Below are 26,382 nucleotides of genomic sequence, written 5' to 3' on the forward strand. Positions count from 1 at the left end.
TTATGGAGATATGGAATGAGCTGAGGAGAGATAAGGCCATTTTGACACCTATTTTTGACAGATGGAGGCCTAGGGAGCAAGATCTAGAGTTCATGTGTGTATCCTGTGATGAAGCAAGAGCCAATCCAATTATCAAATCCACTTCTGATGTCGCTAAAGTCTTAATGCAATTGGCAGCAGAAGTGGATAATGTGGATAGAAAGGTTAATTTGTGTAAGAAGGAATACACTGATCAAGTTTTTGAGTTGCTCCCAGGAATTTTTGCTAATCCAGATCAATTAAAAGACAAGCAAATATGGCTTAAGGAGATAGAAGCTAAATTGTCAGCAAGGGTTAAAGGAATCATTGATCTTGATGATACTTCTTTCTTTGTTGTGACAATACAGGAAATAGAGAAAATTAAATCACATTATGGTTTTCTTAATTCAGAAGTCAACAAACTGAGAAATTCTTGGAAAAGGTTGACTAAGATTAAAGATGATGTGATTAATTTTTCATGGCCGACAGAAGAGATATATAGTGAGTGGGAAATTAAGTATGCCACCCATGATTTGGAACAGTTGGAGAGCGCCCCTGAAAAGACAGAAGAGGTTGCAACCGAATAGCCTGTTGAACAGACTGCAGAGGCTGAAAAGAGCTTGTAACTGTTTTTTGTGGAAAAATTGTAACCTCTTTATTTTTGAAAAGAAATGATTGTAACAAACTCTCCTCGAGAAGTCTGAATCTTTGTGCATCCATGTTGTTATAAATGGATACCAGGACTATAGGAAAGGGGGATCACAAAATTTGGTAAGAAAACGCTGCAAAAATTTATCTGAGCTTTTCTAAGTTTAATGGAGAATCAGAATTTATTGTAATATTTCTTGAACTGAATATCAATATACAGGCCATCGGTTTTGATTAAAGCTTTGTGTTGTCTTCAAGTTTGTTCACAAATTTATTTACTGTTTTCATTCTGAATAATCCAGGGTTGTTCTGTTTAAAATGGAATTGCAAAGCAATTTTAGTATAAGTGTTTGTTAGCTTTTCTCTTTAGGAGAGAAATTAAATACGCGAGATCACTCATACCAGTAATTTCTTTGGGAGGAACTTTGAATTTTGAGGACCATAGCTTAGTTTGGAATGCTTGAATTCTTGTATGTGTCAGGCATATATAAGGATTAATGGAAACCAAGCCGACGGGAAGTATAAAGATTTATTGTTTAAGGAGTTTTATTTGAGTTTAGATGACTCTGTGACCTTGGATAAGGCACTGGTATTAATTGAAGTTGTTTATTGCATGCTTTGTTGATCAAAATGCTGAATTTAAGTACAATTTCCATCCTTTGTTTTCAGTTGATTTCAAGGTGAATAAATCCACTGGTTTTCTGGACTGGTTTGCTATGGGTTTATGTTTGAAAGTGTGAATTTAATTCACAAAGGTATACCCACCTGGGCTCCGAGGAAGCCCGAAGTGTAGAAGGTTTAATCAAACCTTGTCATATGTTATCTTGAGAATTTCCTTATCTTTGATGTCTCTTCTGCACCAAGCTCAAATCATATTATTCTAAGGATATTAAAGGGAATCAGATTTTGAAGACAACAGGTTGGGATCTCAACCTCAATAGTCTCTATCGATTTCTCAGCCATGTTGCCACAGTCAACATTGTCATCCTTAACCTCTGCACTATCCTTGTCCACAACAATATTCACTTTCTGAGTGTCCACATTCATGGTGAATAGTATCTTAGATTTAGGATTAGTGTCATCATGTGTGACACCTTCAGTGTCAATAACCGGTGGATCATCAGTATGTACCGGTGCAGTATCCAAAGGTGGCGGTAAATTGTCAATGATCTTGATGTTTGGAATATGACCAACTTTCCCTTTTCCCTTTTCCTTATCCTTCTGATACACTTTAAATGTTTTTTTTGGTTGGTTCATTTCCTCTTGTTTTTCCTTCTCCACAAAAAATATATCCCAGTTATCAGCAGTTTCATCTGCAATCTCTTTTACTCTTCCTGCCATTAAACTTACTTGACGGTGTCCACTAGCAAAAACAAATCGATTAGCCTCAGAGATTAAGTCATCAATTTCTTCTTTTGAATTCACAGGGTGTACAGCTAGAATTTTATCAACTTTTAGTTTCTTATCTAATTCCATCATTGCAATCCTTTTTGCTTCCAATCTCCTATACAGATCATTGGGTAAGTCATCCACAACTTCAATCAAAACCTTTTTGTATATGTCCAGGTGTAAAATAATATTGTTCTCAATGCTTTTCCTATCAGAATCTTTAAATGTGTCATACAGTTGGTGTACATTTTCCATATTTCCATCATCAATTATCTCATTCAATAAATCATCTAAAGAAGGAGTAACAGGTTGTTGTTTCTAATTTGGTGTTAATTTCTTTTGAGGTTCCCTTATTGCCTATTGTTTCTTCCTTAAAGTCCTTGTTCTCTTAGGTGAAGGAGAGGATACCGGTGAAGGTTTTCACTTCCTCCTTTCTACTCTTTTAAACTTGGTTGCCCTGTCACTGTCAGTTCCAAAAGATGTGCCAACCGGTGAAATGTGTGCCTCCGGTTGAAGTCCTTCAAGCTCAGTAGCCGATATGCCACTGATGTTCATTACATTTTCTTTGATTTAATTAACTTTCTTAGAAGCATCTCTCATATATTTTTCTCTTTTCTTTCTTTCCTTCAATGTGTTTACATCACTTTCAATAGTTTCAGCACTACCAAAAACTTGTTCTGATGGTTCTCTCGGTGCATCCAATAATGCTTTAGCATATGTTTCCAAAATGTTAAGATCTGCCTCATATCCCATTTCAGTCACCCAGATAGTCCTAGAGAGTACAGCTTCCATCCATGTCTCATCTCTCTTGATAACAAAACAGATTTCTTTGTCATATTTGTCCACTACACTCTATGGTAGTATTTCTCTAGTTTTCATTTTAGCATGGAAAGTTTTGAAATATTCAATTATGTTGTTGTCTCTAGAATTTCCCATGCTGGTAAAAGATTCTTGTAATTGTTTTCCTACCGGTATATCATATCCAAAGTCTTTAGGTCCTGTATCGAGGATTTCCTTAGTGAAATACAGCATCAAACATACCAAAAGATTTCTAAATCGGAATGTCCCTTTCTTATCTCCTTTAATCTTTTTCAAATTATCAATGAGTTCATCTTTTATCCATTCACACAAATCTATCATTGCATTGTTGTTAACCATCTCATAAGCATTGTTTATACAAAGACTAGAAACTGAATTTAGCCTGTTAGCATGTGTAGTCTTGTAACCTAGCACCATACTCACAAATCTCGCATTGATGTCTTTGATATCATTCACTCTCAGTGATCTATTGTCAGATGTTTCTCCAGCTAGGGTCATCACTTTGTTGTTAGGGGTCTTCTTTGTTTTGTTAGGTCTGCTGCCAGTTGAGGGTAAACCAGTTACTGCCCTAATTGCTTGCCGGGTAAATTTGCAGACAGAATCTAACCATAGAAATTCTCCATGTGCTCTACTCAAAACAATTCTTACTACTTCTAGAAATTGGGCAATGTTCAATATTTCCACAAAACCTAGTGTTTCTATAATCTTGTGTTCGGGTTTGACAGCACCATTTTCATCACAAATCACCTTATTATACATTTTCATCAATTCTTCAGAACCTATTTCTTCTATATTGCAATGTATATAAATCCTAGGGTCTTCTGTAAAAGCTACACCTTTAGAAATTTTCAAAAATGCCCCTACAGAGTCATCTTGCTTGGCAATCTCAGGAATTATTTTAAATACAGGCCTAGGGCGTTTCACATTTTCCACAATAGTAGGGTTCCGAATAAAATCCAGAGCAGAAGAAGAAGCCATTGAAAAATACCTTTAGTTGCCTGAAAATATTCTGAATGCTTGAAAGAAATCACTCTGGACCTTTGCCATGAATGCCTTCGCTCTATTTTTGCGCTCTCTGCTAATTTGAATGCTTGGTGAGTTCAAAAAGAGGGAAATTAGCTGATTTATAATGACATTTCTCTTACCAACCGCATTAAATTCTTGTCGGTTAAGTGAAAACTTAACACATCTATCGGTAAAGAAGAAATTTATCTTCTCACCATCGACCAAGGGTAATCTACATGATTTTCAACTTACTGCAATACCCCCAAAGGGTTACTTCTCAGTTGGATGAAGAATCTCCTGTCGGTGGAGGATTACTCAGTTCTACTGGTATAGAGATAGTTTCGTCAACATTCTGATCTCTCTTCCTAATCCATTGTTTTGAAAATTCTTGTTTTACCTCATCTACCTTTTCTTTGCCTTTCAAACTGGATCCTTTATTGTTCGCCGGAGAAGTCTTGCTTCTACAAAATTTGGCAATATGTCCAATTTTGTTACAAGCATAACAAGTCACATTATTCCTCTGGATAGCCTTTCCATATCCTACACCGGTTTGTCTTCTACATTGATTAGATAATTGTCCATATCTTCCACAAACATAGAATTTTACATTCATTCTACAATTTTTTGAATTATGACCAACTTTGTTGCATTTGGAACATTGACCGGTGGGTGCATTAATATTTTGATTGTTTCTAAATCTACATTGATTTCCTCTATGACCATATTTGTTGCAATTGAAACATTTGCCATTAAACTTATAAGCATTAGGTTGTCTTACCGTTTTATTCTGTTCTAGATTGTTTGCAGTACTGGAACTTTCTCCAACTTCAAATCCAAGTCCATTTGTATTTCCATTAGGTTTCTGAATTTTCAACATGTCATCAAGCTCCTTTGAACTTCTCTTGAATTTCTCTTTGTGTTTATTTGTAGTAGCAAACTCATTTTCCAAAATTTCCTTTTGTCTCACAAGCTCAGTTTTATCATGTTGCATGTGAATCAGATATGTCTTCAATATATCATCCTCATGACTAAGTCTTAGATTTTCATTTCCAACATCACTGAGTCTCCTAGTCAAATCTTCTTCATTCTTCTTTCTGTCTTCAATGTCTTTACATAACCTCATAGTCATATCTTGCATTTCATTCTTCATATTATTGTTTTCCTATCTCAACTTGTTTGCAAGTTCATTAAGAGTTTCTTTTTCCTCATCATCTTTCTGCATCTTCTCATGAAGTTCTTTTCTTTTATTTTGTGCTATAGCAAGGTTCTCCTGAATTCCTTTAATGAATTCTTGTGCAGTCCTTAGATCATCTTCAAGTTTGATATTCTTCAGTTTTTCTACATCATAATCTACAAGAGCTCCATCCAATTGTTTTCTTAAGTTCTCCATCTGTAACTGTGTCAAAATCTTCCTCAAGTTGTTAGGCTTTTGAAAATAGCGGACCAGGATCTGATACCAATAGTTAGAATCAATGACAGTCCCAAAGACACTGGGAAGGGGGGTGAATCAGTGTCTAACCGGTTAGTAGAATATTTAAACTTATTAAGAACTTTGTATCCCAAAACAAGAATTAATGCATTAAATAACGATAACAGAGACAGCATAGAGAACACACCATAACAAAAGATATTTAACCAGGAAACCCGGTGTGGGAAAAACCTCGGTGGGATTTGTGACCCACAATATTCACTCACTAGCCAATGAATAAATATCACTTACAATGAGGGGCATGTTGAGCACTATTTTTGAAAATAAAAATAAAAAAAAAATAATATATGTTTCCATAAGCATGAAGGCTAATGGATATTTCTGCCAGTAAACTGTATTGAGCACTGCAGGAGAAGTTTCATCGAAAGAGCATTTTTATCGACACAGGGCATATAAAGCATTAAGCAAAGGTATTTCGGCAAAAAGTTACCTTCGATGAACGCAAGAAACCGCTCATCGATACTCCAAGTTTCATCGAAAAGGTAAAAGCAAAAAGCGAAAAAGGCAAAAGGTGATTTCGAAGGAATGTCGTTACCGAAGAAACTCAAGAGACATTCATCGAAATGCAAGTTTCATCGATGAACGTGGTGTCGAACAAAAGAAAAGTTGTTTCATCGATAAAAAAGGATATCGATGAAAAGGGGATATCGATGAACACTCATAAGCCTTCACCAAAGAAAGAAACTCATCGAAAGTATGGCATCGATGAAACTCACGAGCAACTTGTCGAAAAAGGGGTCTATCGATGAAAAGGTGATTTCGATGAGTCTTAAAAGTGGCCTCTCGACATGAGCCATTCACCGAAATAGTTGTATCGAAGAAAATGAGCTTTCGATGGAAAGTTTGAACACTCGGCCGAAGACAAGGGTTTCATCGATAGCTTGTGATATGAGCATTTTGAGCGCACTGTACTTCCCGCGAAAGAATTAAAGGCCCAACTGAAAAGTGTCACATCTGCAATTAAGTTTAAACACTTGAGTAGCCGTTATGGATGCAGAACATTAACTGTGCACAAGTTGCCCATACAATCACAGTTGAACTGAGTGAATTCTCGCAAGAATCAGATCGATGCTGAGAGATTGGAAGCTGTGAAGAACTTGCAGAGACTTGCAAACGATAACCAGAAGAGTTGAGCAGTCTACCAAGTAAGTGTTGTCTCTCTTATTTACTGTAACTATGGAACCTTCGTCTTCTTCTTCTAAAAGGAGTAGGAAAGGAAAAGAGTTAAACCCTGAAGAGAAGCCCAAGAGACAGAAGAAAGAAGGGAGAGCTTTGACTCAGGACTTATTAGACCAGTGTCCATCGTCTAGTGTAAGGTCCAAAAAGATTAAAAGTGAAGAAGAAGGATTAGAGGATAGATTTGAAAATCTAGGAGACATTTGGACTGAGAAAAGAGGGCATGAGTTATTTTTGTTTGGTTACAAAAGAAGGGATGCACCTGAACCCATTAGTAATCTATGGAAGAGGAACTTAGGCAAATTAGTAGTTCCAAATGTGTTTGTAGATGTAGAATTAATGAAAGCTCTGGTAGATTGCTACAACCCAAGAACCAAAACCATATGTGATTACAGAGGGAATACATTAGTAGTACTTAATAAGAAGACTATTGATATGGTTTTTGATTTGGACTGGGAAGTAGAGGAGACTATTGATATGAAGAAACTTTCACAGGAATTCTTTAGTTTGGAAAATATCTACAGGACTTGGAGGCTACCTGTTCACAGGCCAAAAGTGGGTGGGTCATTTGTTCAGTTTGGCAAAAATGACAAGGTGTCGTTTGATGTCAACCACTTCCATCCATATTTCAAGTATACGTATTATGCTGCAGCCCAAGTACTAGGCCTAGAGGCTCATCCACTCATGGATATTGGGGTTATGGTTCTATGTGCTGATATACAATCAAAAGACCCTAGGTCATTTGATTTTGCCACTTATGTTGCAGATGCCTTGAATCATGGGCTGGAAAAATTGAAAGGAGACCTTGTGAATGTTCACTTTTCATTATATTCCATGCTAATGCATATTCTTCTTTATTGTGGACAAGAAATTAACTTCTGGCCAGATGAGTTCAGCATTAGGTCTTATGATAAGAATGGTCTGAAGAAGCCCGTTCAATTGTGGGTATCAGCATGGGACCAGAGGTTTATGAACAACCAATATTGGCATTTTCAGGAATACTTTGTGAAACCTCTCAGTGCAGCTTTTGGACAACACAGGGATTATACTTTGTCCCCTGAAATCAAGAGGTTCCTCGGGCCAAAGGATTTCTCTCCAGAGTCACAGATTGAACATAATTGGGGTGATTGGTATTGCCATGATAATCACACAGAGATAAGGGTATTTGGATATGAAGGGCAACCCCACATGCTTCCAATTACGGTGCCAAACAGAGTGGCTAGCTTGGAGATTATAAGGCAATTGTCTATTGCCGGTGCTAAACATTTAACTGATTTTGGTAAACAATCTATTGTTCCAGGTTTATTAGTTTTCTCTGATTTCATTGTCAAAAGTTCAAAGAGTTATCATTTATTACAGAATAAATTAAATTACTATGGCATGACTCTGGGTGAGCCTAGGGAGAATTTTGATCCCGAAGGATATATAAGAGCTACCAGAGCCTCACAGAAACTCAAAGCTGGGATACATATGGCCAAACTGCCAGACGACCTAATTAAGAACCTTGAGCGAGAGGAGGCCAAAGCTTTAAAAGGAAAGAGTGAGTTAGTCTGGGAGGCCTACAAATGGAAAAGGGCAAGGGGAATGATAGATGGAGACCTAATTGGAAATCTCCAAGATCCTCTGGAAGTAGCTAAAAGGCTGCTTCAACATGAAACTGAAATTATGCACAGAGTTCCTTCACAATTCCTTCACTTCATTAATACTGAGAAGGACAGTCAGTCCCTAGCTCACATGTCACCGAAATCAACCGCCAGTAGTATCCCACCTGATTCTCCTAGAGAGGATTATCCTCCTGGTTTCGAAACAGAAATGAACATGGACACAGGAGAAATCAACATCAAGGATGTTGTTGACATAAGAATGACTGAGCATGAGGACTTCGTTGCTGATGATGGATTCGCCTCCTCTAGGGAATTCCTTTCATTTTTATACCAATACAAGGGGGCTCATGTCAAACGGAGCATGGCTGGAAGACCAGAGGAGGAACAGATGAAAAGATTACAGGATGAAATTGATATCCTCATGAAAGACATGACTCCTGAAAAGGGGAGGAAATTATTAAAAGAGGCAGGTGTGATCATCTTCTCTGGTTGGGACATTAACTCAGCACTCTTATTTGATGGCTTTTTGAAAAAACAAGATTTGAATCAACAGGTGTTGCCCCAGGAGGTAGATAAACTGTTCCTAGGCTCTGGATATGATCCAGAAAAAAAAGCTCTCCTACAGTGGGCACTATATCCAAAGGGGAAGAAACCAATCATTGTGGATATAGAAGAAACCTTTGGACATCTCATGGTTCATCAGGTTGGAAAGACTGATCCTAGGGTCACTACAAAGCTCAACCTGGATGTTGCAAGATTGAACTTGGACCAGACAGAGTTTTTGGTCAGAGAGAACGTTACATACAAGGGATTATATGAAAAATCCAAGGAGGAAAATCAGAAGCTGCAAGCAAAGGTATTGCAATTAGAGACGGGGACTCCTATCAGCGAATACACCTCATACCCCGCAGGACGCAGCTTGGATGACATCTCTGATGCTCTGTACTGGAAATATCAGGCAGAAAAAGCCAATAAACGCGCAGACAATGTCCAACAAAAGATGGACAAATTGGTCAACGACATTGTAGGACATCGATTTAACAACATGCTCTTACAGGTCGAACCATATTGGACAGTTTACAATGGAACGATAAAAGCGCTAACAGAGCATGAACGGTTAAGAGCACGATTGCAGGAGGTGCTAAGCAATGACGATACCATGACACCAGAGGAAAAGGCTGAGGGTAACGCGTATATGGACAATCATGTCAAACTTGAAGATACGCTGAGAGGAGACTTAAAAGAATTAGATGATGAGAAACCCGTTGGAATGCCTTCCGTCTACAAGGAAGGAGAGGTAATAACCTTGGAGGATTTGCGAAAAGAACTTGTCAGCGTCAAGGATTGGGCCTTGTCAGAAATTGATCGGAGTAAGGATATGGCCCCTACCGTCAACCAGATAATATTCAAGTATCTGACGTTGGGGGATGAATTGAAAAAGCAAACGCCTCGAATCAAAACATTTAAAGACGATGATTACATTCATCATTTGGGGCTTTTGAATCTCTTTTTACTTAAGTTTAGAAATGTTCAAGTTAATGATTAATTTTGTAAAGGGTCGTGTCTCTTCGTGAAGAGATTTCATCCTCATATATATATGAGAATGATTTTTGTAATGTAGGGGATAGATATTAGATAGGATTAAGAGCGAAAGAACGACAGCCTGTAAGTCTTCTGTGTACGAACTTCAATGGAATACAAATCTTGATCAATTGTTTCCCTGCATATGTGTTGTGGATTATTTCATTTTCTTTTGGCAATCGTCTGTGATATTTTCTGATAAAGATAAGGTTATTCATATTCTTAAGACCAAATCTATGCTTTATGTTATAATGTTGCAACAAAAGTTCTGCTTGCGGATTGTAATTGTTCCTTGCAAAGCTTAATTGACTGGTCCCTTAAGGGTAGGGTTAAATTCACTCAATCAGCATATAATATAAGCATTCAGTTGGTTTTAACAGAAATAGTAACTGACAGGTTCATAAGGGATGAATTAAAAACTGTCTCACAGATTCGCACCATAAGTCCTGGAGAAAATTGTAATGACTCTGCAACCCAATTAACGAAGAAGGCACTGGCTAAATTACAAATTACCCTCATCATTTCTTCATTTTGACAACTATAGAAGTAATTAAGAAACACAAAGCAAACAATTATCATAACAACAATCTTGAACTCGTCTGCTATATCTTCATCCAAGGAACTCATGCCATTTCAAGATCAGGAGATATCAGATTAGGATAACATATCTGCTATAAAAAGCACTGTTTATTGGAGACATTCAGTGAATAGGTATACCCGCCTAGGTCCTGCAGAACCTAAAGTGAGAGAGTAAACAACCAAACAGGTTCACTCTACATGTTGGCCAAATCAATTGGAGGGTTTAACCATAGGGACTGGCATTTCCTTAGAACCTATCCAATCTGTTGATTTGAGACCCAACAGATTGGCGACTCTGCTGGGGAAGAATTATAAAGACTCTGCTCTGGGAGAGAATTCAGAAGAAAAAATAACACATATCCTCTAGGAAAGAGGTGGCGACTCTGAAATAAGAATTTCAATTCACGGAACAAGATCGGTTGCAAAGGGACAATCTTTATCCCAATTAGATTTCCCTCAACGAAGGAACAAAAATAAAGAACCCATGAATGATTCCATGAGAGAAAGATACAACCAGTATAAACATGAAAGTAGCCAACATTCGCCCTTAAAAGAACAAGATAGAACAACAACTTCAAGCTCGGTGAATGAAGATTTGGTTGCAGCATATAAAGCTCAAAAGGGGCGATGCCAAATTCCCCCTGGTTTTGAAAATCATGAAGCACGGTCCAAACAATACACACCACCTCCATCAGGATCAAGTATGGCAGACCCTGCAGATAGATTCACAGATTTAACTAGACAAATGATGGAGGCAGCTGCTGAGATGAGAGATTCAGGAAGGACTCAGGAATGTTTGGAGCTGTGTGCCAAGTTGGGCATAAATGTTGGTGAGGATGACTTTAATAAAGATGTAAACAACTACAAGAAAACATATGCTCAGGGAGTGGGTAAAACAAAGAGTAATGATTTCAAAGCTTATGAGAATCCTCTGTTTGGTAACAAGAGGGATGATCATGTGCAATCAGGTGCACCACCAGTCCAGCAAAACTCACATACAGGCTTCATCCCTCATAATCAGTATCCACCCCCTGGTCAATTTTATAACCAACATCCACCCCCTAATCAGTTTCAGTATCAACACCAGAATCAATACCCTCCTCCTTATCAAAACCAAATGCCCTTGTATGGTAATATGAACCAGAACTTTGTGAATCCTCATGGAGGGCATGGACTAATAAATATGGAACAAATGAGGCAGTTTGATTTTTCAGGAATGATGGTGTATCCATATCCCATCCCAAATGAAATCAGGACAGCAATACCAAAGTTCACAGGAAGTAATGCAGTTTCAGGTGAGGCTCATTGCAAAGCCTTCGATGCAGTAATTGAGGATTTTGGTTTGCCATATGAGGATGTCAAGATCAGGTTGTTTATGCAGTCATTAATAGAAGATGCGAGAGATTGGTTTAGAACGTTGCCTGATGCATCCATTAGAAATCTTGCAGAATTCAAAGAATTGTTCCTGGAGCAGTATGGAGACCATAATAGTCCTGAGTTTGCTTTGCATGAAATCATCAGCATTAAGAAAGAGCAAAATGAATCAGTAATTGACTTTAACAAAAGATTCAATAGGGTTCTGAACAAAATCCCTAATAGGATGAAACCAGTACCTGAAGTGAGCATTCTGTATTATATCAATGCTTATGACAGCAAAACAAACTATGAGTTGAGAACCAGAAACCCAAGAGATCTCCGAGATGTTATGAAAGATGCCATTGTTATAGAGAACAATAGAAAGGCTGCTGGTAAGGTGGGAAAAAGAGAGGATGCAAGGTTATACAATCCTAGAGCACCCAAGGCTAATAGAGATGAAGATAAGCTGGACAAAGTTTTAAATGCCCTGAAAGATTTATCTGTAAGAGTAAACAAAACAGAGAAGCAGCAATACTACCGTCCTGAGAGACCTAGACTACATGACATGCCTTATAACACCACATGGAAGGATGGAAAACCAGTAGACAGGAACCACAGAGACAATCAACAAATTCCAGATCCTTTAAAAAGAACAGTGAATTATACTCAAGACGATGACATGTGGTGTTATGCTTGCAATATGCCACACGCTTCTTCTTTGTGTGTAGTAGCAAAAGGATTGCAAGAGGAAGAGGATAGCTATGAAGATCATGTGGATGATTCAACTGTTAATATGATATCATTTAGTCAGGAAGGAAGGTCGGATTCTATAAATATTGATCAATGCTCTGTCTTGCCTGTGACCACCAGCAAAAATGAAAGTGTTAAGCTCAGAATCCCTACTGAGGAAGAAAAAAGAAGAATTACAGCTTGTGTCGTTGCACAAGCAGAAAGGACTTATGATTTAAGGAATAGGGTAGTGAATCCAGAGCAAGGTAAACCTAGTAGTCTTTTTATGAAAGAAACTAATGAGACACTCAAGCGAATAAACAAAGGAGCTATGATTAAGGAGGTTGTACCGAAGAATAACAAGAAGGGTCCTAATGTTCAAAAGGAAGAAACAGTAAAACTCCCTTCATCGCAACACTCTACCTCATTTGATATCTCAACTGCATTAACACAATTAAAAGTTTCTGTTCCATTGATGGAAATAATGAGGTTTCCTGAGTATAGAGAAAAAACTTTGGAGATGATTTCAGGTGCCCAAGAAGAAAAGATTAATGAACAGAAACAGGAGGTCCCAACAAATGACAACAATGAACAAATGGCTCCAGTTATATACTTAGGGTCCACTATAACTAAAAACCCAACACAAGTAGACCCATTTTATCTCACTTTGGTGATAAACAACAAAAGGGTGAAGAATTGCATGATCGATTCAGGAGCAGCCATAAATGTCATGCCTGTTGGGGTGATGAAAGAATTAGGATTGGAAGTAGATACTACCTTTGGGAAGTGCTATGCCATGGAAAATAGATCAGTCCCAGTGGTTGGTATCATGAAGGATGTAGAGTTCAGATTAGCAGCCTGTCCAGAAGCATCATATAAAACAGATATCACGGTGGTAGATGTTCCACCAAACTATGGAATGTTGTTGTCTAGACAATGGTCGAATATGATTGGTGGATATGTGCAGCTGGATTTGTCATATGCTACAATTCCAATAAATGGACAGGAAATAAAAATTGACAGGGAACCTCGATCCACATATATCATAGAAGACATGGAAGAAACAGTGAACCAAGTATGTTTTTTACAAACTGATATGGACAACTTCCAGGTACAGTTGACAAAACCTAAATTTAAAGAGTGGATCCCCATTGAGTCATGTCTAACTGAAAAGGATGGTCAGATATGGAAAATGTTCTTTGATGGGTCTTGTAGCAAAGAAGGGAGTGTGGCTGGAATCCTTTTTATTTCACCCACAGGGGAAACTTACAAATATTCTTTCAAGTTGTTATTTGAATGTACAAATAACATTGCTGAATATGAAGCTCTACTCACTGGTCTTAACATAGCAGTCAAACATGGAATCAAATTGTTAAGTGTCTTTGGTGATTCAGAACTAATAGTCTCACAAGTAAAGGAGAGATATGCCTCGAAGCACTTAAGACTGAAACAATACAGGAATGTTGTATGGGATACCATGGAGCTTTTTGATGCTTTTCAGATAACCTGGATAGATAGATCAAAGAACATCATGGCAGATTTTTTAGCAAATATTGCACTAAAAGGTAATGATATAACGCTGACTGGGATATCTGAAGTGGAGATGAAAGTAAGACCATCTGTTCCTGACAACTTGTATAATTGGCAAGTGTTTCAAGATGATGCAGATCTGCTGAACTTCTTACAGTGTGCTGATCATTATCAGGCTCAAGCTATAAATTTTAATGACTTTGTGGAAAAAACTGAAGGTAAGGAAACTTTATTTGGACATGAAATTATACAACTGAAGTCAAATAAATTACCAAGAGGCCTAGTGGCATTAGAAAGAACTTTTAATGCTCAAGATGTGATTGAAACCAAAGGGTCAGCTGTTAAGGAGAGTGATGTTGAACAAATCAACCTAGGGAATGAAGGAGCCCCCAGAAATGTTTTTATTGGAAAAAAATTAACTCCTGCTATGAGGCAACAACTGATAATGTTGCTAAAAAGATACAAACATGTGTTTGCATGGTCTTATGAAGATCTCAAAGCTTACAGGGAAGATCTCTTTCAACATGAGATACCACTTAAGCCAGAGGCTAAGCCATTTAGGCAAAAGCAGAGACCTATCAATCCTACATTGTTACCAAAAATGAGGGAAGAAATTATAAAGATGAAAGACGCAGGAATAATTGAGCCATGCAGATACTCCACATGGGTGTCTAACTTGGTACCAGTCAGGAAGAAAAATGGGGATATTAGATTATGTGTAGACTTTAGGAATTTAAACATATCATCTCTAAAGGATAACTATCCATTGCCAAATATGGATAACATGCTGCAGAAGGTAACAGGGTGTGAGTTGCTGTCTATGATGGATGGATTTTCAGGTTACAATCAGGTGAAAGTTAGAGAAACTGAAAAATATAAGACAGCCTTCACAACTCCATGGGGCACTTATGTCTATGCACGAATGCCATTTGGATTGACCAATGCTGGAGCTACTTTTCAAAGGGCAATGGATGTGGCTTTTGCAGAATTGATTGATATAATCATGGTAGTATACCAAGATGATCTGACTGCGTACTCGAAGAAAGCTGATGATCACTGTGAACACCTTGAGAAGATATTTAAAAGAGCCTTAGAATATGGAATTTCCTTGAATCCCAAGAAATGTCACTTTGGTGTTGAAGAGGGAAAACTACTTGGACACATAGTATCCAAGGAGGGGGTGAGAATTGACCCTGAAAGAGTAGCAGCTATTAATGAGGTTCCCATCCCCCGAACTATCAAAGCCATTCAATCATTTTTGGGACAAATTAATTTTGTGAGAAGGTTTATTTTGAATTTTGCAGACATAGTGAAACCTATAGTAAGGATGTTAAAAAAAGAGGCCCAGATAGATTGGACTGAAGAAGCAATTGATTCCTTTGTGGCAATCAAAAGGGCAATTATCGAGGCACCAGTACTAATTTCCCCAAATTTTGGTAAACCTTTTATGATATTCTCATTTGCCTCTTGTCACACTATAGCAGCAGTGTTGTTACAGAAAAATTCAGAAGGATATGAGCAGCCCATTGCATATTTTAGCAAATCTTTAAGCCCTTCAGAAGTAAAGTATGAAATAAATGAAAAGAAGGCCTATGCTCTGGTCAAAGCAGTAAAACAATTCAGGCCATACTTAGTAGGGGCCGAGGTTATTGCTTATGTCCCCAATGCAGCAGTAAAAGATATCTTCAGACAAACTGAGGTCACAGGCAAAAGATGCAAATGGATCAACCAGATACAGGAATTTAACATTGAGTTGAAAATTTCACAGGTTATCAAAGGACAAGGGTTGGCCAAACTCATGACAGGAACCGAAATTGAAGAGTCTGATGTAAATCAGGTTGGATGGGAAGAAGCTAACTTCAGTATTGAAAGAACAGCATGGTATACTGATATCGTATCCTACCTTAAGCACTTGAAATGTCCAGAAGGCATGACTGATAATCAGAAGAGAGCTTTGAAGCTAAGATCAGCAAGATATGTGATTATCAATGGGGATTTATATTGGAAAAATAGAGATGGGATATTGTTGTTATGTCTAGATAACTACCAAGCAGACAAAATCCTTCATGAGATGCATGATGGGGTCTGTGCTGGCCATTTCTCAGCTAAGACTACAGCACATAAAATATTGAGAGCTGGATATTATTGGCCATATGTCTTCAATGATTCCTATAGATATGTCAGAAAATGTGAAGCTTGTCAAAAGTTCTCAAGCAAAACAAAGTATCAAGGATCACTCCCGTTGAGACCAATGTTGACTGAGGAACCATTCCAACAATGGGGAATAGACTTTATAGGGGAAATATCAGAAAAATCCAGTGGAGGACACAGATGGATATTGGTTGCTACAAATTATTTTACCAAATGGGTGGAGGCAATACCTACCAAACAGGCCACTAGCAAGGTGGTGATAAAATTCTTAATGGAGAACATTATTACTAGATTTGGCGTTCCTGCAAGAATCATCTCAGATAATGGCATGTCTTTTAGATCAGAGGAATTCAACAATTTTTGTGATGAATATGGCATTAAGATATCACATTCTTCTCCTTATCACCCCCAGGGGAATGGGCAAGCTGAATCAAGCAATAAGAACATTCTGAAGATCATTAAAAAGATGTTGGGGCAGAACAAAAAGGCATGGGATTCAAAGTTGAATCTTGCATTATGGGCAGACAGGATAACTGTGAAGAAATCTACAGGAAAGTCTCCATTTGAATTGGTTTATGGCAAGAGGGCCAGAATGCCTTTGGATAATCTTCTACCTGTACATAGATTTATGATTCAAGAAGAAATAGATGTTGAAGATCCATCACAAGAAAGAATAATGCAGCTAGTAGAACTTGATGAAGTCAGGGCAGAAGCTCAGAGGCAAAATATCAGGATTCAAAATCAAATGAAGAGGTTGTATGACAAGAGGACATCAGACAGAAAATTTTGTGTAGGAGACTGGGTTTTAATGTGGAATGCCAGGAGTCAAGACAAAGGCAAGCATGGTAAATTTGAAGCCTTATGGATCGGCCCATATGTGATCATAGACAAAAAGGGGGAGGATTCTTATTTGCTTCAAAACGCGACAGGGGAGGTCCAAGAATTGCCAGTACATGGGCAGTTCTTAAAGAACTTCTTCTCCTGAAGCATTCTGCATCACCTGTACAGTAGAGTATGATCCATTTCCATTGTAAATACCATCATATCTGCGCTAACCAGAGATTCTGGATTCTTGAAGGCATAATTCAATATGCCTCCATCCTCAGTCAGAGCCGCTGTTGAGCACTATTTTTGAAAATAAAATAAAAAAAAAAATAATATATGTTTCCATAAGCATGAAGGCTAATGGATATTTCTGCCAGTAAACTGTATTGAGCACTGCAGGAGAAGTTTCATCGAAAGAGCGTTTTCATCGACACAGGGCATATAAAGCATTAAGCAAAGGTATTTCAGCAAAAAGTTACCTTCGATGAACGCAAGAAACCGCTCATCGATACTCCAAGTTTCATCGAAAAGGTAAAAGCAAAAAGCGAAAAAGGCAAAAGGTGATTTCGAAGGAATGTCGTTACCGAAGAAACTCAAGAGACATTCATCGAAATGCAAGTTTCATCGATGAACGTGGTGTCGAACAAAAGAAAAGTTGTTTCATCGATAAAAAAGGATATCGATGAAAAGGGGATATCGATGAACACTCATAAGCCTTCACCGAAGAAAGAAACTCATCGAAAGTATGGCATCGATGAAACTCACGAGCAACTTGTCGAAAAAGGGGTCTATCGATGAAAAGGTGATTTCGATGAGTCTTAAAAGTGGCCTCTCGACATGAGCCATTCACCGAAATAGTTGTATCAAAGAAAATGAGCTTTCGATGGAAAGTTTGAACACTCGGCCGAAGACAAGGGTTTCATCGATAGCTTGTGATATGAGCATTTTGAGCGCACTGTACTTCCCGCGAAAGAATTAAAGGCCCAACTGAAAAGTGTCACATCTGCAATTAAGTTTAAACACTTGAGTAGCCGTTATGGATGCAGAACATTAACTGTGCACAAGTTGCCCATACAATCACAGTTGAACTGAGTGAATTCTCGCAAGAATCAGATCGATGCTGAGAGATTGGAAGCTGTGAAGAACTTGCAGAGACTTGCAAACGATAACCAGAAGAGTTGAGCAGTCTACCAAGTAAGTGTTGTCTCTCTTATTTACTGTAACTATGGAACCTTCGTCTTCTTCTTCTAAAAGGAGTAGGAAAGGAAAAGAGTTAAACCCTGAAGAGAAGCCCAAGAGACAGAAGAAAGAAGGGAGAGCTTTGACTCAGGACTTATTAGACCAGTGTCCATCGTCTAGTGTAAGGTCCAAAAAGATTAAAAGTGAAGAAGAAGGATTAGAGGATAGATTTGAAAATCTAGGAGACATTTGGACTGAGAAAAGAGGGCATGAGTTATTTTTGTTTGGTTACAAAAGAAGGGATGCACCTGAACCCATTAGTAATCTATGGAAGAGGAACTTAGGCAAATTAGTAGTTCCAAATGTGTTTGTAGATGTAGAATTAATGAAAGCTCTGGTAGATTGCTACAACCCAAGAGCCAAAACCATATGTGATTACAGAGGGAATACATTAGTAGTACTTAATAAGCAGACTATTGATATGGTTTTTGATTTGGACTGGGAAGTAGAGGAGACTATTGATATGAAGAAACTTTCACAGGAATTCTTTAGTTTGGAAAATATCTACAGGACTTGGAGGCTACCTGTTCACAGGCCAAAAGTGGGTGGGTCATTTGTTCAGTTTGGCAAAAATGACAAGGTGTCGTTTGATGTCAACCACTTCCATCCATATTTCAAGTATACGTATTATGCTGCAGCCCAAGTACTAGGCCTAGAGGCTCATCCACTCATGGATATTGGGGTTATGGTTCTATGTGCTGATATACAATCAAAAGACCCTAGGTCATTTGATTTTGCCACTTATGTTGCAGATGCCTTGAATCATGGGCTGGAAAAATTGAAAGGAGACCTTGTGAATGTTCACTTTTCATTATATTCCATGCTAATGCATATTCTTCTTTATTGTGGACAAGAAATTAACTTCTGGCCAGATGAGTTCAGCATTAGGTCTTATGATAAGAATGGTCTGAAGAAGCCCGTTCAATTGTGGGTATCAGCATGGGACCAGAGGTTTATGAACAACCAATATTGGCATTTTCAGGAATACTTTGTGAAACCTCTCAGTGCAGCTTTTGGACAACACAGGGATTATACTTTGTCCCCTGAAATCAAGAGGTTCCTCGGGCCAAAGGATTTCTCTCCAGAGTCACAGATTGAACATAATTGGGGTGATTGGTATTGCCATGATAATCACACAGAGATAAGGGTATTTGGATATGAAGGGCAACCCCACATGCTTCCAATTACGGTGCCAAACAGAGTGGCTAGCTTGGAGATTATAAGGCAATTGTCTATTGCCGGTGCTAAACATTTAACTGATTTTGGTAAACAATCTATTGTTCCAGGTTTATTAGTTTTCTCTGATTTCATTGTCAAAAGTTCAAAGAGTTATCATTTATTACAAAATAAATTAAATTACTATGGCATGACTCTGGGTGAGCCTAGGGAGAATTTTGATCCCGAAGGATATATAAGAGCTACCAGAGCCTCACAGAAACTCAAAGCTGGGATACATATGGCCAAACTGTCAGACGACCTAATTAAGAACCTTGAGCGAGAGGAGGCCAAAGCTTTAAAAGGAAAGAGTGAGTTAGTCTGGGAGGCCTACAAATGGAAAAGGGCAAGGGGAATGATAGATGGAGACCTAATTGGAAATCTCCAAGATCCTCTGGAAGTAGCTAAAAGGCTGCTTCAACATGAAGCTGAAATTATGCACAGAGTTCCTTCACAATTCCTTCACTTCATTAATACTGAGAAGGACAGTCAGCCCCTAGCTCACATGTCACCGAAATCAACCGCTAGTAGTATCCCACCTGATTCTCCTAGAGAGGATTATCCTCCTGGTTTCGAAACAGAAATGAACATGGACACAGGAGAAATCAACATCAAGGATGTTGTTGACATAAGAATGACTGAGCATGAGGACTTCGTTGCTGATGATGGATTCGCCTCCTCTAGGGAATTCCTTTCATTTTTATACCAATACAAGGGGGCTCATGTCAAACGGAGCATGGCTGGAAGACCAGAGGAGGAACAGATGAAAAGATTACAGGATGAAATTGATATCCTCATGAAAGACATGACTCCTGAAAAGGGGAGGAAATTATTAAAAGAGGCAGGTGTGATCATCTTCTCTGGTTGGGACATTAACTCAGCACTCTTATTTGATGGCTTTTTGAAAAAACAAGATTTGAATCAACAGGTGTTGCCCCAGGAGGTAGATAAACTGTTCCTAGGCTCTGGATATGATCCAGAAAAAAAAGCTCTCCTACAGTGGGCACTATATCCAAAGGGGAAGAAACCAATCATTGTGGATATAGAAGAAACCTTTGGACATCTCATGGTTCATCAGGTTGGAAAGACTGATCCTAGGGTCACTACAAAGCTCAACCTGGATGTTGCAAGATTGAACTTGGACCAGACAGAGTTTTTGGTCAGAGAGAACGTTACATACAAGGGATTATATGAAAAATCCAAGGAGGAAAATCAGAAGCTGCAAGCAAAGGTATTGCAATTAGAGACGGGGACTCCTATCAGCGAATACACCTCATACCCCGCAGGACGCAGCTTGGATGACGTCTCTGATGCTCTGTACTGGAAATATCAGGCAGAAAAAGCCAATAAACGCGCAGACAATGTCCAACAAAAGATGGACAAATTGGTCAACGACATTGTAGGACATCGATTTAACAACATGCTCTTACAGGTCGAACCATATTGGACAGTTTACAATGGAACGATAAAAGCGCTAACAGAGCATGAACGGTTAAGAGCACGATTGCAGGAGGTGCTAAGCAATGACGATACCATGACACCAGAGGAAAAGGCTGAGGGTAACGCGTATATGGACAATCATGTCAAACTTGAAGATACGCTGAGAGGAGACTTAAAAGAATTAGATGATGAGAAACCCGTTGGAATGCCTTCCGTCTACAAGGAAGGAGAGGTAATAACCTTGGAGGATTTGCGAAAAGAACTTGTCAGCGTCAAGGATTGGGCCTTGTCAGAAATTGATCGGAGTAAGGATATGGCCCCTACCGTCAACCAGATAATATTCAAGTATCTGACGTTGGGGGATGAATTGAAAAAGCAAACGCCTCGAATCAAAACATTTAAAGACGATGATTACATTCATCATTTGGGGCTTTTGAATCTCTTTTTACTTAAGTTTAGAAATGTTCAAGTTAATGATTAATTTTGTAAAGGGTTGTGTCTCTTCGTGAAGAGATTTCATCCTCATATATATATGAGAATGATTTTTGTAATGTAGGGGATAGATATTAGATAGGATTAAGAGCGAAAGAACGACAGCCTGTAAGTCTTCTGTGTACGAACTTCAATGGAATACAAATCTTGATCAATTGTTTCCCTGCATATGTGTTGTGGATTATTTCATTTTCTTTTGGCAATCGTCTGTGATATTTTCTGATAAAGATAAGGTTATTCATATTCTTAAGACCAAATCTATGCTTTATGTTATAATGTTGCAACAAAAGTTCTGCTTGCGGATTGTAATTGTTCCTTGCAAAGCTTAATTGACTGGTCCCTTAAGGGTAGGGTTAAATTCACTCAATCAGCATATAATATAAGCATTCAGTTGGTTTTAACAGAAATAGTAACTGACAGGTTCATAAGGGATGAATTAAAAACTGTCTCACAGATTCGCACCATAAGTCCTGGAGAAAATTGTAATGACTCTGCAACCCAATTAACGAAGAAGGCACTGGCTAAATTACAAATTACCCTCATCATTTCTTCATTTTGACAACTATAGAAGTAATTAAGAAACACAAAGCAAACAATTATCATAACAACAATCTTGAACTCGTCTGCTATATCTCCATCCAAGGAACTCATGCCATTTCAAGATCAGGAGATATCAGATTAGGATAACATATCTGCTATAAAAAGCACTGTTTATTGGAGACATTCAGTGAATAGGTATACCCGCCTAGGTCCTGCAGAACCTAAAGTGAGAGAGTAAACAACCAAACAGGTTCACTCTACATGTTGGCCAAATCAATTGGAGGGTTTAACCATAGGGACTGGCATTTCCTTAGAACCTATCCAATCTGTTGATTTGAGACCCAACAGATTGGCGACTCTGCTGGGGAAGAATTATAAAGACTCTGCTGTGGGAGAGAATTCAGAAGAAAAAATAACACATATCCTCTAGGAAAGAGGTGGCGACTCTGAAATAAGAATTTCAATGCACGGAACAAGATCGGTTGCAAAGGGACAATCTTTATCCCAATTAGATTTCCCTCAACGAAGGAACAAAAATAAAGAACCCATGAATTATTCCATGAGAGAAAGATACAACCAGTATAAACATGAAAGTAGCCAACATTCGCCCTTAAAAGAACAAGATAGAACAACAACTTCAAGCTCGGTGAATGAAGATTTGGTTGCAGCATATAAAGCTCAAAAGGGGCGATGCCAAATTCCCCCTGGTTTTGAAAATCATGAAGCACGGTCCAAACAATACACACCACCTCCATCAGGATCAAGTATGGCAGACCCTGCAGATAGATTCACAGATTTAACTAGACAAATGATGGAGGCAGCTGCTGAGATGAGAGATTCAGGAAGGACTCAGGAATGTTTGGAGCTGTGTGCCAAGTTGGGCATAAATGTTGGTGAGGATGACTTTAATAAAGATGTAAACAACTACAAGAAAACATATGCTCAGGGAGTGGGTAAAACAAAGAGTAATGATTTCAAAGCTTATGAGAATCCTCTGTTTGGTAACAAGAGGGATGATCATGTGCAATCAGGTGCACCACCAGTCCAGCAAAACTCACATACAGGCTTCATCCCTCATAATCAGTATCCACCCCCTGGTCAATTTTATAACCAACATCCACCCCCTAATCAGTTTCAGTATCAACACCAGAATCAATACCCTCCTCCTTATCAAAACCAAATGCCCTTGTATGGTAATATGAACCAGAACTTTGTGAATCCTCATGGAGGGCATGGACTAATAAATATGGAACAAATGAGGCAGTTTGATTTTTCAGGAATGATGGTGTATCCATATCCCATCCCAAATGAAATCAGGACAGCAATACGAAAGTTCACAGGAAGTAATGCAGTTTCAGGTGAGGCTCATTGCAAAGCCTTTGATGCAGTAATTGAGGATTTTGGTTTGCCATATGAGGATGTCAAGATCAGGTTGTTTATGCAGTCATTAATAGAAGATGCGAGAGATTGGTTTAGAACGTTGCCTGATGCATCCATTAGAAATCTTGCAGAATTCAAAGAATTATTCCTGGAGCAGTATGGAGACCATAATAGTCCTGAGTTTGCTTTGCATGAAATCATCAGCATTAAGAAAGAGCAAAATGAATCAGTAATTGACTTTAACAAAAGATTCAATAGGGTTCTGAACAAAATCCCTAATAGGATGAAACCAGTACCTGAAGTGAGCATTCTGTATTATATCAATGCTTATGACAGCAAAACAAACTATGAGTTGAGAACCAGAAACCCAAGAGATCTCCGAGATGTTATGAAAGATGCCATTGTTATAGAGAACAATAGAAAGGCTGCTGGTAAGGTGGGAAAAAGAGAGGATGCAAGGTTATACAATCCTAGAGCACCCAAGGCTAATAGAGATGAAGATAAGCTGGACAAAGTTTTAAATGCCCTGAAAGATTTATCTGTAAGAGTAAACAAAACAGAGAAGCAGCAATACTACCGTCCTGAGAGACCTAGACTACATGACATGCCTTATAACACCACATGGAAGGATGGAAAACCAGTAGACAGGAACCACAGAGACAATCAACAAATTCCAGATCCTTTAAAAAGAACAGTGAATTATACTCAAGACGATGACATGTGGTGTTATGCTTGCAATATGCCACACGCTTCTTCTTTGTGTGCAGTAGCAAAAGGATTGCAAGAGGAAGAGGATAGCTATGAAGATCATGTGGATGATTCAACTGTTAATATGATATCATTTAGTCAGGAAGGAAGGTCGGATTCTATAAATATTGATCAATGCTCTGTCTTGCCTGTGACCACCAGCAAAAATGAAAGTGTTAAGCTCAGAATCCCTACTGAGGAAGAAAAAAGAAGAATTACAGCTTGTGCCGTTGCACAAGCAGAAAGGACTTATGATTTAAGGAATAGGGTAGTGAATCCAGAGCAAGGTAAACCTACTAGTCTTTTTATGAAAGAAACTAATGAGACACTCAAGCGAATAAACAAAGGAGCTATGATTAAGGAGGTTGTACCGAAGAATAACAAGAAGGGTCCTAATGTTCAAAAGGAAGAAACAGTAAAACTCCCTTCATCGCAACACTCTACCTCATTTGATATCTCAACTGCATTAACACAATTAAAAGTTTCTGTTCCATTGATGGAAATAATGAGGTTGATGGAAATAATTAGACTATTACCAAAACCTTCGCTATCAACTATATCAAAATTTCATCTATCCTTTCATCATCTCCTCTTTCTCTTACAAAATAACCTATAAGATCTCATACATATATATGATTCTTTTACAATATGACATGTCGTCTTTTACAAAAGATAATTACAATATAAAACAATAAGCAAAGTTTATTCCATGTTGGCTTGAGTGTCGGTATGCATTATTGCCGCTACCGGTGAAGTGTCTGCCAATGTATGTAGAAGTCTATTGCCGGTGTCGGTAATTGTCGGTGGGTTGACCGATGTTTTCCAGTTGGTTGCTAGTTGGTTGCCAGTTGGTTGCCATCAATGACAACATCAACTATTCTCATAAGAGTGTAGAATGCCAACACTAATCGGTTAACCTTCATATCATGCACTTCTATGTTCTTTTGGTTAGAGCATGCTATCTTGGACTGCACTTACCAAGTTTGCTTGCTTATTGATTGACATACTTACTGGTTGGCATCCCATACCGATTGACATCAACATGCCAACAATCTCCTATACCGGTAACAACATATTGCATACTAGTTGACATACTTACCGGTTGACATCAATGACAATACAATGCCAATATTAGGTTGGTGATTTTTATAGTCAAAGGTTCACTAATGGTCTTTATAAATGGTCATCCAATGAGTTGGATGAACAAAAGGCATCCCATGGCTGCTTTTTCTACTACTAGAGTAGAGTATATGGCAATTACACATTCCTCCAAAGAGGTTGTTTGGTTATAAAGGTCATGCAAAGGTATTTGGTTCAAATTTGATGTGACATCAATCAAAGTGCAATGTGTTTAACTAGCAGTTGCATGGATTGCATGCAACAGAAAGTCGATAGGAAAGAATATGTGGTGTCGTTGGTGTAATTGGTTTTTTTTTCTAGTTTTCAAATGGAGAACCGAATGTTGTTTTTTAGTTAGCATTAGGAATTTATGAATTAAATGGGTTTGAAATATATTGTTATAAGGAAAAGCAAAATAAATAATAATAGAATAGGATATTATTTAAAGAGGTATAATCGGCGAGCATGGGTTTATGTGGCAATTTGAAGGCTAGAACAAATAGGGGTGGCTAGCAAGGTGAAGGAAAAGAGGAAAGTGTGTAACTTAATGTGCAGTGTTGTTTAGAAGGATTTAAATTTGGGAAGAAAGGGTGGGAAATTTGGCAAGGAATGTGTTCTGGTGGGCAATTTATTTTTTATATGTTTTGTTCAAATGTTTTTTTGTTTTTGTTTTTGTGTTAAGCAATCTCGAAAAATAGTTGATTTAGTGGATTTATTTTTTTCTTTGGGGAGGTAGGGTGCAATGATAGAAGTGAGATTTTTATATGCAAGAATTGGATGGTCAAAGAGGGTTTTGGTTTTTGTGTGCTTTTTGTATTAAGCAATCTCAAAGAATAGTTGTTGAATTAGTGGATGTTCTTTAGTTGGGGGGGTGCCATGATAGAAGTGAAATTTGTATATGCAAGAAATAGTTTGTTAAAAAGGTATATTTTATTTGTATGGGATGTTTTTTTTTTATCAAGCAATGGTGAATGGGATGTATAGGTGTATTCAGTGTTGTGGAAGGGGAAAAAATTTGACAATGAAAGATCATACATGTTACAATGTACACTAATAAATTCAGGTTTATATGTTTCGTGATGAAGAGTAGAGGAGATGTTGTAGGTGAAGGGATTGTGTGTAGACCAAGCATTATTTTCTTTGAAAGGTAATAATATGTGAGAATATAGGGAATATAGAGGGGTTGCTTTGTGCATTAGTAGACTTGTATTGATGGGTTGGTTATGAAAGAAAGGGAACTTTTAAAAATATATTGTGTTGATTTACTGGTAGGTTTGTTGGAGCAAATGGGGATATATTGACACTGATTTT

The sequence above is a fragment of the Cryptomeria japonica genome, chromosome 9, assembly GCF_030272615.1.
Source record: "Cryptomeria japonica chromosome 9, Sugi_1.0, whole genome shotgun sequence".
In the NCBI taxonomy this organism is placed as follows: Eukaryota; Viridiplantae; Streptophyta; class Pinopsida; order Cupressales; family Cupressaceae; genus Cryptomeria; species Cryptomeria japonica.